Below are 13,711 nucleotides of genomic sequence, written 5' to 3'. Positions count from 1 at the left end.
TTTTAAATACCGCAAGAATGCAGTATCTAGTAGAATCGCATTTTGGTGAAACACAAATTCTTAACAAAGACAAGAGGCTCCTATGACAGAAATTATATTGTCATTGCTGCACACAAATACATTTTTCAGGGTAACCTGTCCAGCCACAAGCCCTGTTTCATCTCATAACCCCAATTCTACCATGTCCATGGTAGAATAATGAGCTGTGCTAGCCACTGTTGAATTCCAGTAGCACTGTATATCCACATACAAGGTACCATTCACTAGCGCAAGACTGACCTCTGCTTGTATTCAGCTTGCTTTGAGCAAGCATCATATGTCTTTCCACCACAGTAGCACAGATCTTAGTACAAATCATATCCAGCTCTATCTCCTTGAATATGCTTAGGTGATCAGTGCTTTCTACTTTGGTGCAGGCAGCTTGAATCCTACAAGGAATAAAGGCTACACGTGCAGTAGAAACTTGGTTTCATGGCATTTCCCAGTATTAACTTCTTCAACAGCAATTGCTTTCACTCTATGTGCGTTTCTCTCTAATTGTTGTGTATCTCCACGGAGACTTTTATATGAGCGTGCTGTCAGCTGGACTAGGATCATAGGTGGCCATTACTGGACATTTGGGAACAATGACTTGAATTAAGGCCAGCTGAATCCCACTAGCAGTATTTTCATTCTGCTCTCAGACACAGGCTCACCCATAGTATTTCTCCTGTATTACAGACATTTACAAGACTATAAGTACCGTCAACAGACATCAGTAACAAGATCTAGTCATCTTTTATTCTTTCCATAATTCTACTAATGACCTCAGAGTAGAAACCCTGAACAAACTGTACCTATATTTTTAACTCTTCTTAAGGAAGCCATTCTAAATTCCCAGTGAAGACAAAATGATGGAGCACTCTAGAGGAACATCCTGTTCATCAGAGTGCACTTCCAACTCTAGCAGCCATGTTGCTTTGAGTAAGATGAGTGGCACATGGGGTCTCCCTTTCTTCATATCATTGAAAAGTTTGAGATATATAACAAAATCTGATTTCTGTATGTAGGTTTCACTATAGAAGCAACATGCTCACTTGAACAGCTGGGTGGAGAATGCTAAAATTGCTAAAAAGTTTTGTCCATTATGTAAGTGGAAAGCAGATGAAGGAAGCAGAAATGACAGATCTCAGCTGAGAATTTTTTTCTTCTTTTCTAAATTCAGTACCCTCAATTCTTAAAGGATATTATCTCTTTTGATACGTATTTTCCACTTCTGGGTTTTCTAATATGAAAATGCTCTATTTAACTGTTCCCAGGGCACCAGAAACATATAAAAATGGACAATAACATAATTTTACTCACAACATCAAAAATATAAGTGTAAAACAAGGGTTTGTACATTTTTGAAAATGATGAAACAAAATCACTTTGAGTTGTTGTCCTCCAAGACAATTCATACTCAAAAATGCGTTATTTGTACTCTTTCTAAAGTTTTTGTTTGTTTGTTTGTTTTCTTTCTCTAATCCAGATTTATTAGTATGGGAGGGTGAACAAGCTGTGGAAAAGGTGAAGCTTTTCTATGAACATAAATGATGAAAGGTGAAACACTTGCAGGATTTAGCTGAGGCCATACGTATGATTTCTTCCACATTAAACCTGAATTATTAAAACTGCAGGTGAAGATGGTCTCAATGAAAATTACAGCTGAAGTGTTACAGAAGTACCCAGGGCACATACAGATGCACCAAATAGTACAAAATGCAACATTGCATCTACTAAGGAGTAGATCACTAATCCACTCAAGGTCTTCATCCTGATCTCTAGCATTCCCACCGAGTAACATCTCTGCTATTTGAGGGGCAGTTCCCCCCTGCCCCAGCCAAGAATAGTAAATATGACTAGCAGGAAGCCTGGAGAACTGACAGTATCAATGACAGAGTGAAGTCTGAAAGAGCATGGCACAAAGCTTTATTGGTCACAGGAGATAGTCAGCTACGACATTCCTTTCCTTCACAATTCACATGATGCCCTGACACCACTTCCTGGAAGATAGTATTCAAAATACACCTGAAATCTAAGCATAACAATAGCATATCTATTACTTACTTACACATTCAGGAACATGAACAGGATATTAAAAGGGAATTAGGGAAAATTTGAAAGAAAATGTCTTTCAGGTAGGCTATTCTCTGGAATGTAAACTCATAAAAAATGTCTGGGACTAGCATCTGCCTAGCAGAAATGAGCACCAGTCTGGAGATGGTATAGAAAGCATCCTGGACTTTGACTTCTCTCTATTTCTTTGAAGACTGTGTTTCAGTTCCCAGTACAGTGAATGCTATATGTGTATATTCATAAGCTGAAGTTGCATCAACCCCTTGCTCTGCACCACACAACCAAAATGTCAGCTAGCATGTGAATCCTGTCCTCAAGAAAGTCTGTGGCAAGATCCTCATTCAATTCTTTGGGGACAGGAATTCACCCATGATGTCTTGCTAGTACGGGAAGTCTTTTCAGGAGGCAGCAAGCTTTTTCAGGTGAATCAGTAAGCAGTGTGCTGCTTTCTTACACCCTCCTATACCTAAAACAGAAATAGTGTTACACTGCACTTCTATTACCCTTGGCAGCTAATTTTCTCCTTTGTCCACTCAAATGCAACCCTCCATCCTTCACTTTTTTTTTCTTTCTTATTTTTTTTTCCCCAGCAATACATTTTTATAGAACAACATAAAAATTGTTATTAACAAAATCAATGCTTTGCTATCATTTATAGCTTATGTTCCAAAACTATGGGCATCCTCCCTCAGCTGGTCCAGACCTTCTTCTCTGGTTCTGCAGGAAGTGTTTTCTGAGACTGCAAAAACCTCGCATAAAAACTCTAAACATGGTATCATTTCCTATGTTAGTGGGTTTTGTCCAATGACTATTTATTTATTAATTTATTTATTTGCTGTAAAATATTGTTGCTGCTGCCAGAATTTCTAGACAACCACAAGTGTCATTAAACCTTGGGCTGGACAAAGCACTTCAGACTATTCTGTCAGTAAATAATCTCTCCTAGGTGAAGGGAGGAGATGATGACCTAATAGGTCTTTCACTATTTTAAAACCTCTGTGCTCATGATGCCTCAGTTCCTTGACTAGTCCTTGAAAAATATGTGACAGATAGGAAAATAAAAATAAATTTTCTTTGTCAATCTGCATAACATAGTCCTACTTGTTAGACAGGAATAATTACTTTTAAATTGTGCTTAATTTGACTTGCTGCGATAGGTGATGTGGCAAAGTGCTCTAAATGAGGACATTCTATCTGCAGTGTTGGTCATTATAGTAATAATATCTTCTCATGGGACTTAAACATTCAGATGAACTGAGTGGGCACCTTTTAACATTTTGAGAAGGATCAGGGTTTGGCTTTCCATAGCAGTGCAACAGGGGCAACTGGTTCTTTCCTACAGTTGGACTAGGGTAGGCTAGGCAATAATGACGTGAAGGCAAGAATGGCATTTGAGGAGACAAGTCTCATTCAGGACAATCCAAGAAATGGTTCATATCAATGATAAGAAGATAGTTCTTTTTAAAGTTCAAATGATCAGTTCTGAATTTCTGATGGAAAAGTTCAGCATTCCTTCAAGTTCTCTGAGCCTTGGCATGAAAAATCCCAGTGATAACATCCCTGCTACAAAATCCAAAAGTCCCACTGAAGTTCCTTATATTTGCTAATGTACATTTTCATCTGAGGATCAAAATGAAAAGCTTTACCAAAGAAACAATTAGTTCTGACTCCTTTGCCTGTGGGTTTAGAGCTAACCCTGGAAGGAGGAGTGGATTACACGAACTCAGACTAGATGGTGGGAACCTGCTGCCCTCTCCTGCCTTGTGGCGTTAACAAGTCACACTGCTTGGATACCAGGCAATTTATTACTTATTGATCGCTCTCTCCATTATGTCTCCTAAAATGATGTTTTATCATGATTGGGGAATCATTACTGGATTACTACATCTAAGGATATGATAACATCTAGACATCATCTGATGAGGACATCACGCACAAAAGGGCCCACCCAATATTCCTGTGTGAACATAATTAATACCCAAATGCACATTTCAGGATTTGGCTCTGGGTTTTAGGTACAGTGAAAGATTAATGAATGCAGGCTTTTGAGATCCTGCATGTCTCTATTAAAACTGGAGCACAGAAATCCAACTAAAATTATGTAATATCCATGATAGCAGAGATTTCTTTTCTCTCTTCTTTGAAGCTAGAAACAAACAGGCACCATATAGTACAGGGAGTTACTACAATAATTAACCTTTTTTTCTGAATGCTATAGTAAACACTTTGAGAGTAAAATTCAATGCATAATCACGGCTGGTCTAAAAATGACAGCTGTTCTGGAGAAGATTGATGTATACACCAATCTCTCCTGTAAAGTATTCTGTTTCCTTTACTTGTCTCAATGTTTTGTTGTTGTTATTGTTTTTTTTGTTTGTTTGTTTGTTTATTTGTTTTTATCTATATCAGTATGACTGTTTTTATGTGCATTGCTATCATTTACTTTTGGCTTGTAGATATACTTGGATAGACTTATTACTCTCACATTTGTTGTAATAGTAAGAGGACAATTTAGTTCAACAGTTAAGAAATCAGTCAGACAGACATTCAGAAGAAGATGAAAAGCAGTCCACCCAAAATTCTAGCACATTTTTTCAAGATTGTTGCCAAAATGTTTTTCAGAGATTAAAAATCCCTTTCAATATTAAAGTAAGTAATAGATACCTCCCATGGTTCTAATTAGGAACAGACTGAAAATGGTCTGTGACATTACTAAGACTCAAAAGGTTTCGTTCAGTATGATTACATATAACAAAGAAATATCGGAGAAGGGTTGAAAAAGTTTACTGCTTGTCAGAAAGCCTAGCTCTATTTTTAATCATGAAAACATTTGCTTATTAATGGTAACAGAAATAGGAGGAAAGAACTAAAGAAAATTAGTGACCAAAGTTGTAGACACATCAGAACACACATTGTAGTGTGAAGAGAGCATGAAACCTGAAGGAGACTTGCATTTTCTCCTCGTTTCATTTCCTTTGCCGGGCAACAGGTGTGCAGAGATAAAGTACTGTATTTTCCTCAAAATATCCTCCCTGGAATGTCAGGAATTGACAATACAAATGCAATGGGAAACAATGTCTGATCTCCTGGTTCTGCAGTCATCCTCTTGCAGGCTTCATTCAGCTGAACAAACACTCCAGGTCGTTTGGGGCCACACATTAAAATAACTCAGTTATATTCAGAGTCTCTATTTGTCCCTCCTAGACATCTTTGCAGCGTCATGAGCATCCTTCTTGGAGGAGACCATTTTCTCCTCCTAAATCCAGCTGAAGAATATGAACACCACATGTGAGGTTATCGAGGGGATGGGCAGTTAAAGGATGAAAAACAGCAACAATGAAGTAACGTTACCATGAAGGGATGGGGAATACCCAGGAAAACATGTAGGCTGACATGTTCTTTGGTATACTTAGTTTGTCTATGGGCAGATTGCCACAAAGAGGGAAAAAAAAAAAAAAAAAAAAGGGAGGGGGGAAGAGAAAACCTATACTTTATTTATTATTTAAATAAACAGTTTTATGCTGCTTCCATTTTGTGCTCAGCTTTATAACAATATGAGTCCATTTCCCCATCATTCCTTAATATCTATATTGTTTAGTACTTTATATACTGTATGATTAGTTGGCATTGGTACTGTTCAATCTGTACTAATCTGTATGCATTTATATTGTGTGAGCAGTTCTCTAATTGGTTTTCATCCAAGTAATCCCACAGAGAATAAGGTTACATGCTGAAAAGGGCTGAGGTGAGAGAGTGGTTAAAAGGGGAGTGCAAACTCTTTTCCCATCCTTATTAAGAATGCTTTTCACATCTGCATTTTCTAAAAACATTTCTAAACTCCCTTTCTGCGAATAAGCATAAAGTCTATTCTACAGCAGAGAAATGCATAGAGAGAAAATGAATCTTTCAGAGAGCCCCACCCATCTCTGCTTTATTTGTCCCATGCTGCCTTATTTCTTGGTCAGCTAAGGATATGAAAAGTAAATAATACAATATATAAGAGGAAAAGGAAAAGGAAAAGGAAAAGGAAAAGGAAAAGGAAAAGGAAAAGGAAAAGGAAAAGGAAAAGGAGAGAAGAGAAGAGAAGAGAAGAGAAGAGAAGAGAAGAGAAGAGAAGAGAAGAGAAGAGAAGAGAAGAGAAGAGAAGAGAAGAGAAGAGAAGAGAAGAGAAGAGAAGAGAAGAGAAGAGAAGAGAAGAGAAGAGAAGAGAAGAGAAGAGAAGAGAAGAGAAGAGAAGAGAAGAGAAGAGAAATACCTCTTGGTATAAAATACCAAATTTAGTTTAAGCAAACAGAAAGTTCAGAGAGCACAGACTAGAGATTTTTTCCTAAAGGTGACTAAAATAATTGCAAAAAAAAAAAAAAAAAAAGGAAAGAAAGGAAAGAAAGGAAAGAAAGGAAAGAAAGGAAAGAAAGGAAAGAAAGGAAAGAAAGGAAAGAAAGGAAAGAAAGGAAAGAAAGGAAAGAAAGGAAAGAAAGGAAAGAAAGGAAAGAAAGGAAAGAAAGGAAAGAAAGGAAAATAATAATAATAGAAAAAAAAAGTAACAATATTTTCAAGCTTAGCTGTTTTAATCCATGTCTGGCCAACTTACATAAAGATGCCTAAATTTCAGGTACTTCTCACACCAGAATTTCTGAAACAGTTTGACAAGTGGTGTAGGTATTCAAGAGATTCATCAAATGCTTATTATGGTACTTGAGTTGTAAGAAAAATATATATATATACATATAAAATTGTGTAATAATAACATACTTTCCTATTCCTAGCTGAAGGGCATTCGTTTAGCTGAGTTTCTTAGAAGGTGCTTTGTATTTTCACTTACACGCTTTCTAGGAAGAAAAAAAAATGGTGGAAGAAAATTAGGTGGAAGTTCTCCTTTTCCAGAAAAGTAAGGACATATCTTGATTTGCTTCAGAGAACTGCATATTTAAATTTGAAAATACCTGTATACAGTCACTGTCTTTATCATGCTTAGATCAAGTTCTAGCTTTATGTCCTTTTTTTCCCTCTGTCATTAAAAAAAAAAAAAAGAAAAAAGAAAAAAACCACCTTAAAGTCAACATAGTGAAAACTGAATGTATAGCACACTTTTTGTACATACCCATACCCACATTCTGAGCAGGCATTAGAATATTTATTTTAAAAACACAGGTTTTGCTTACCATATTCACAACTTTCAATGGCTGGATTTTAGAAGAGCCTTTTTGAAATGAAAACCTCTAGCTACTGTACATCCTTGCTGGCATGAAAATACAATTTCACACAGCTAAACAAAAGGTTTTTTTACTGCTTAAGAAACAGATATTCTAAAATATTTTTGTGCACTTAAAGTAAGGTAAAAGATAAAATTGTACATTTTGCTCAGAGCCATGGAGATGACAATTTTTCTTCAATTAGGTATCACCCTATCTGAGCAATAAATGTTAATCTGAACTTTAAGTAAAGAAGACAGTGTGCCACTAAACTTAGAAAGGATTTGTACCAAAGGATAATGTAAGTCTACTGGTTCCCTCCCCCATTTATGAACACTACCATGCTTCTTTTCTGCATTATCTTCTGGTAACCATTTCTGGAATATTCTTAAAAGCTGCTAAGATGATGCATTAGAATTCAGGCATGTGACAGATACAAAATTAAAGTTGACCTTCTCTGTCAGATAAAATAAACAGTAACCATTAGCAGCTTTGTACCTTCACATTTAACTCCCTATTTTCTGCCTCCTTAGTTTGGGTGCATTAGCTGACTGGTGCAAAAAAGACCCCCGGCAACACTGACTCCCAGTGGATGCATCACAATCCCTGGATATTACACTTGGCTATATCCTTTTCTACACCGTCTAATTTCACATCTGAAATGATTCACTCTTCAGTTCGTCACACAAGAATAATATAGACAGGAGTTGCCAAAATTCCTTTAAAAATTCCTATGTCTGTATCTCTGTTAACAACCTGTGGTTTGTCCTGAGAGCTGTTAAGAAATTGTATCTATGTTTGCATTTTCATGATTTTAGTAGTCACTCCAATTTTCTTGCTAAGCCTGGTCAGGTGTGTTGAGAACATCCTTCTATTCACCTGACAAACTATTAAAAAAAATATCTTTACTATGGGGAAAGTATCCATTAAAATATACTGCTTTTTAACAAACTTTAAAAAGTTATTTTGCTCATTGTATAGTGTAGACAAAGTGCTTCTTCTCTATAGAGAACATCAGGATTCTTCAGGGTAATTAAGTAAGGATGACTGTCATATTAAATTTGATGGAAACAAGAACAAGATTTTTACCATCAGATCACACAAACGCACACGCTACACAGAATTAAATGAAGAATCTATATAAAACACAAGAATCATTTTACAAACATTGGTGCAGCAATTCTGTCATGAACTTTGACAAACACACAAAGTAAAACAACATTCTTGTATGAATTTTGACTATTTTTCATGCATCTCATTATGATTTGGGAGATTACCATATAAGCATATCCTGAGCCTAACTAGGTGTTGATGGTAGAGTAAATGCATTCCCACCTCCATTTTCTTTCAACGGCTGCAGGATTTTTCTATTGCTGTCCATTGGGATTTTCCCCATATTTTTCTTGTGTTCAGTAAGGTATGGTATAACTTTGAGGAGAAACCTAGTACAGTAACAGTTAAAAACAGTCTGTGTTCAATTGTTGGTAGGACATGGATTATTATCTTTCCCAAGACTAAAGTGCATACACTGAAATCAGAAACTTTTTTTTGTCCTTTGATCTAGGAGCTGAGGAGGATTTAAATTCTCAATCCATACAGTTGGATATTTTTCTTAGAATTTTGTATTTATTTCCTGCAGTGACAAAATCTGAAGACTTGCTTTTGTATTTTTAATGTACAAACACACATACACACACACACACACGAACAAAAAAACCTAAAAACACCACCTTTATATATATATATATATAAATATGTATAAATTGATGCAGGTTTCTTTGAGCTTGTAGGAGAAAATGTATAGAGAACATTTCAAAGTTTTCAAACAAAGCCATACTTTCAATATCCAAAACATACTATTCCAAGTTTCCAGTCATCCTGATATCCTTTGACTTCTAATAACTCTTTAGCATCCCACTTTGTATTGTTTTACCTGACTGATTAGACATCAAACCACCTTTAGAAAGCTTACACAGAACAGAATTAGAAAAGAAGGATTTGTTTCTGTCAAAAAAAACTCATAAGCTCAAGGGCCGTTTAACTTAGCTCAGTCACTTAGTTTATTTTGCATTAGAGGAACTTCTCATTTAATTTACCAGTCTATAATAGGTAACTTTTTTCAATATAAAGCTAAAGGTCACTATTATATGTAAGGAAAATTAAGCCGATGTTCTTGGTTGCCTTACAGTTCTCCTAGTTCAACTACTCCAATAAATGAACATGTACAACAAGCCGAAGGGCTTTTTATTACAAATTTAATTCATTTCTCTAGACAACTGTGAAATTTGCCATTGACATTAGTCATTACCCCAAGGCGAACTAAAAGATGATCTCAGTTAATAAATGATCCTTAACAAGGAACGCTCCTATCTTCTGTGATATTGGCACAGGCACATTTTATTAATGCAGGACTAGCTTCCTGCCAGAACACTAGCATTCACGACTATTTGGTGTGCTTGTTTCCTCTTCCTGCTCCTGATATTAATAATTATGCAACGGGATAATTAGCAACACAAAGAGACAGTACTATGTGCTTGCAGCTAGATTTTCAGCACGTTAACCTTCTGGGAAATAAAGAACAGAAGCAAAGAGTCTAGCCAAATAACCAATGCAGGTTGATTTCACAGTGTGTAAAAGGCTAATTATCTGTGAAAAGTCTGACCTCAAGTAACAAAATTACACAAATGTGCAGGCATTTTATTTTAAATAAAACTCAGATGCACTAGTTCATAATGTGAAGAATCATGGTTAATAACTGTCTTTCAGGACTATTTATCTATATATAGGTTTATAAAAATAAAAAGAAATCCAAGAGGGAAACAGCAGTCTCCTGCAAAATATTAACCAGTTATCCAAATACCTGCAAAGGTATGGTAAAATATTCCCCCTGCCCCATCTCCTCCTGCCCCCACCCCTTCCCCCAACCATTGCAGTGCTAACAAAAAATATACCTAGTATGTGACAGAAGTAGGTTAAGTGCATTTTGTTTACTGGAGACAGGCTACAATAAAAAGCAGAAAATATTACTACTTCTTTACAGATACCATGTGTAATTCATTCTGATATAAGAATATTTATCCACTACCAGTAATAACAAACCACAATTTTTGTCATGAAAAAAATAAATTGTATTTGCAAAAAGCAAACACATTACGGAGTGTGTAAAAATGCAATATTCCCATTTTCTAGTCAGAGTTCCAATTTATTGAAGTAACAGAGCAGAAAATGCACTGACAGCTGTTACATTTTATTGCGAATTAGTATATACGTTTTATATCCAGTGAGCAAATGCATGATACATTGTATTCCAGTAATTGCCACTGGCTTTCCAAATGGAAACTGAATGATCTTAGTGCAATTACACTCAGGAGAGTAAGTGTAACAAGCTACAGTTCTACATTATAGCTCTTTAACAATACCAAGAATTTTACTCTGTTTAAAAAAAATAATAAAATGAAAGGTCAGACTGTATCTATAAAGGTACAGAAATATACATTTATACATCTACAGATGCTAACATGAGAATTTCTGCTATTCTGGGTTAGAGTAGGTTATATATATGACAGCCTATATGATTCAAAAAGTTTGTTAGAATGCTGCTTAAGTTTTCTACTACTTTAGTCATTCCTTCAGCATCGGTAGTTTAGTTTCCTAAGGGTGGCGGGGGGGTGGGGGAATGGACAGAATGGTTGGAAAGTTTCAACACACAAAATCAAAACTTCTAATTTCACACAAGAAATAAATGTTTGCTGTTCCTCGACAAAACACTAACTTGCCACTATCCTTGCACAGAAAATATAACATTTGCTTTGAAAAATTTAACACATTACCTTCAGACGCAACATTTTAAATGTTTGTTACGGTAGGATTTTCCCTCCCCCAGCCATCACCTGAAATACCAACACTCCAAAGAGAGCCTATGTGCTGAGAAATTAATAGTTCAAGTGCATTAAGGGGATTAGGGGCAGGGGGAAAAACATTTTTTTATTATTTTTATTTTTTACTAACCTTCATAAAATTTTAAAAACCATTTCGTTGGGCAACCAGTCTTGTGACAGCTTCTGCACCTTCAAGCTGTAGCGTGAAGCACTCAGGAAAGCCGGCAGTCTCCTCCCCTCTAGTGGCTACCAGCTCTCTTTGCAGCAAACAGAGGAAGAGAAAGGCCTATAGAGGACCGACCACCACAGGGCCATTTGTGTCATTTCTCTAAGCTTACAAGGGGAGAGGGAAACAACAACAACAACAAAACCACAACCACCACCACCACCAACAACAAAAATCAGAGAGGGCAGTCTACCACTGCAGAAAATAAAAATTATCAGTCATTTAAAATAATATGTTAGTAGTGACTACAACTTAATCAACACCAACCTGCTGACATAGATTTGCAATTTGAGCAGGTTATTAGTGATTGAATTAACAGCATGTCACAACTTGTATCTGATTTATTAAAGGAAGCTGACTAATGCAACAAGGCTATAAACAACATGCACGGAGACGTTTTTCAGGCATGCTGACTAGTGCTATAGAGCCCATGAAAAACAGAATTAGAAACTATCTCTCTCGTTTTGCCTTATTTGCAGGTTCTTAATGTTTATTGCATACCAGTGGTGCTACAAAGCATGAGAATCTAGACTACAAACTTGTACTCCAGTGGAGTGCAGACCCTGTACAAACAGGCACAAAAATATCAGTCCTGACACATCTAGTAAAAGTGTTTAATGGGATGGATAGGGACAGGGAAGCAATAAAAAAAATCCCAGATACAGAGGTGTGCTGTGATCTCAGCAGTACAATAGCCTAATTATTGACTGTATTTTCCTTTGTAGTCATCACGATGGAGGGTTTTAAGAAGAGATGAAAACTACGGAGTGGGACAGCATGGTTTTCTGGAGGCTACCTCTCTTCCTAAGTATGTAGAATACAGCAGGAGAAAGCACAATCTCTGATGTTGCGCAGAAGTAGTCAGCACTTGCAGTACTTTGATGGGTGAGGGCTAATAGAAATTTACAAGTACAAAGAAGTCTATATAGACCATGGATTAAAATTCTTTCACTTTTCAAAATTTGTCCCTAGGCAGGATTTGCTTGAAGCCCCACTCTTTGCTTCTGTATCAGGCCCATACACAATCACCAATACAAAACTAAGACCTTTCACAGCTTTAGACAAAACAATTTATTTCAGAGGAGCATGGTAAACACATTTAAGTGTGAGCAGTATAGTTTAGATTTGGTGATGTATCCAAGTCCAAGGGTAACCAGACCAGATTTTGATTTGTGCCCACTCCTAATTCTGAAACAATTAGTTACAGCCCAACTAGTGGCTTGAGAGCATTTTCATGAGAAACAATAATTTAACATAAAACCACATAACCAAGGAAATTCAGAATTGAAGCTGTCAATTCTTAGGCCAAATAGAACACATAAAGAGGCTTGTTAATGCTGAACTAATTGGCATTCTTAGCTTGACAGTCTCAGCAGAGACCAAGGAGTGAATAAGCATGGAGACTAAACTACCCTCTTACTCACAGGTGGTCCCTCTAGGTTAGGACTAAAGCACATTTGGAGATGAAGAAGTGAAGAGAAAAACATGTACCAACTGTACTGCTTCATTCACGAACAGAAGATTTTATCCAGCACTGAAGGCAATGCAACCAATTCTTAGCCACTGGCTACTCTGACAGCATTAGCCTGCAAACAAGCAATAGTTTCATTTCCTTTTAGCAATAGTCTATGTTTTATAATTAAGGAAAGAGGCTGATATCCTCCAGCCACCTCCATCACCATGTTAGCTTCTATGGAAATTTATGAAAAATTCCAATGAGACAAATGATGTGCTCTGTGAACAGACCGGGATAACTGCAGTATTTTCAGCCACACACACTCAGGGGAAAAAAAAAAAAAATCACCCCTGCATCCTTGAGGATACTAAGTGCAAGCCAGGAAATAAGTGTACCTGCATACTTAGCCCTTCTGACCCACGCAGCAAGCTCATCCTGTGTAAAGGTGGGTATTTCTCTGGCAATTGTTAGGAGGTGAGGATCAGTTTTTATGTCATGCTTGAGCCCCTGTTATTTACAGGTAGGTCTGTAGTTCTCAGGGGGCTTCACAAGATTACTGATGCCTCATTACCTCTGGAAGGAAGCAATAAGAGGGTGACAATATATTTGCTTCAGGTAGATTGGTGCTCTGTGGTTCTCTGTAGAACACTGTCATATGTTTCCTGTCTTGCCCATTGAAACTGTGCTGCATTGCAAGAGGAGGTATTGAAAATAAGATGCACAATATTAACACTGGGATAATTAATCACTGGAACAAATTACCAAGGGCCGTGGTAGATTCTTTTTCAGTGGGAGTTCTTAAATCAATATTGAATAGCTTTTTAAAACGTATGTTCTAGCTCAGCTACAAGTCATAGGGTTC

The 13,711-nt window shown here is 36.7% G+C and overlaps 1 long non-coding RNA gene across 1 annotated transcript; it reads right to left on the bottom strand.

The window, feature by feature from the left end:
* Positions 1-1,532: 1,532 nt before the first annotated feature.
* On the bottom strand, positions 1,533-11,963 carry LOC310900882. Its single transcript, XR_014585440.1, has 3 exons — positions 11,298-11,963; positions 6,850-6,926; positions 1,533-5,363 (listed from the first exon to the last, which is right to left on the bottom strand). It is a non-coding gene; the product is annotated as an uncharacterized lncRNA (long non-coding RNA).
* Between the last annotated feature and the right edge of the window lie 1,748 nt (positions 11,964-13,711).

The sequence above is a fragment of the Anser anser genome (assembly GCF_964211835.1).
Source record: "Anser anser genome assembly, chromosome: 1".
NCBI lineage: Eukaryota > Metazoa > Chordata > Aves > Anseriformes > Anatidae > Anser > Anser anser.
The sequence above is the reverse complement of the archived record's forward strand: the minus strand, read 5'-3'. Positions and strand labels throughout refer to the sequence as shown.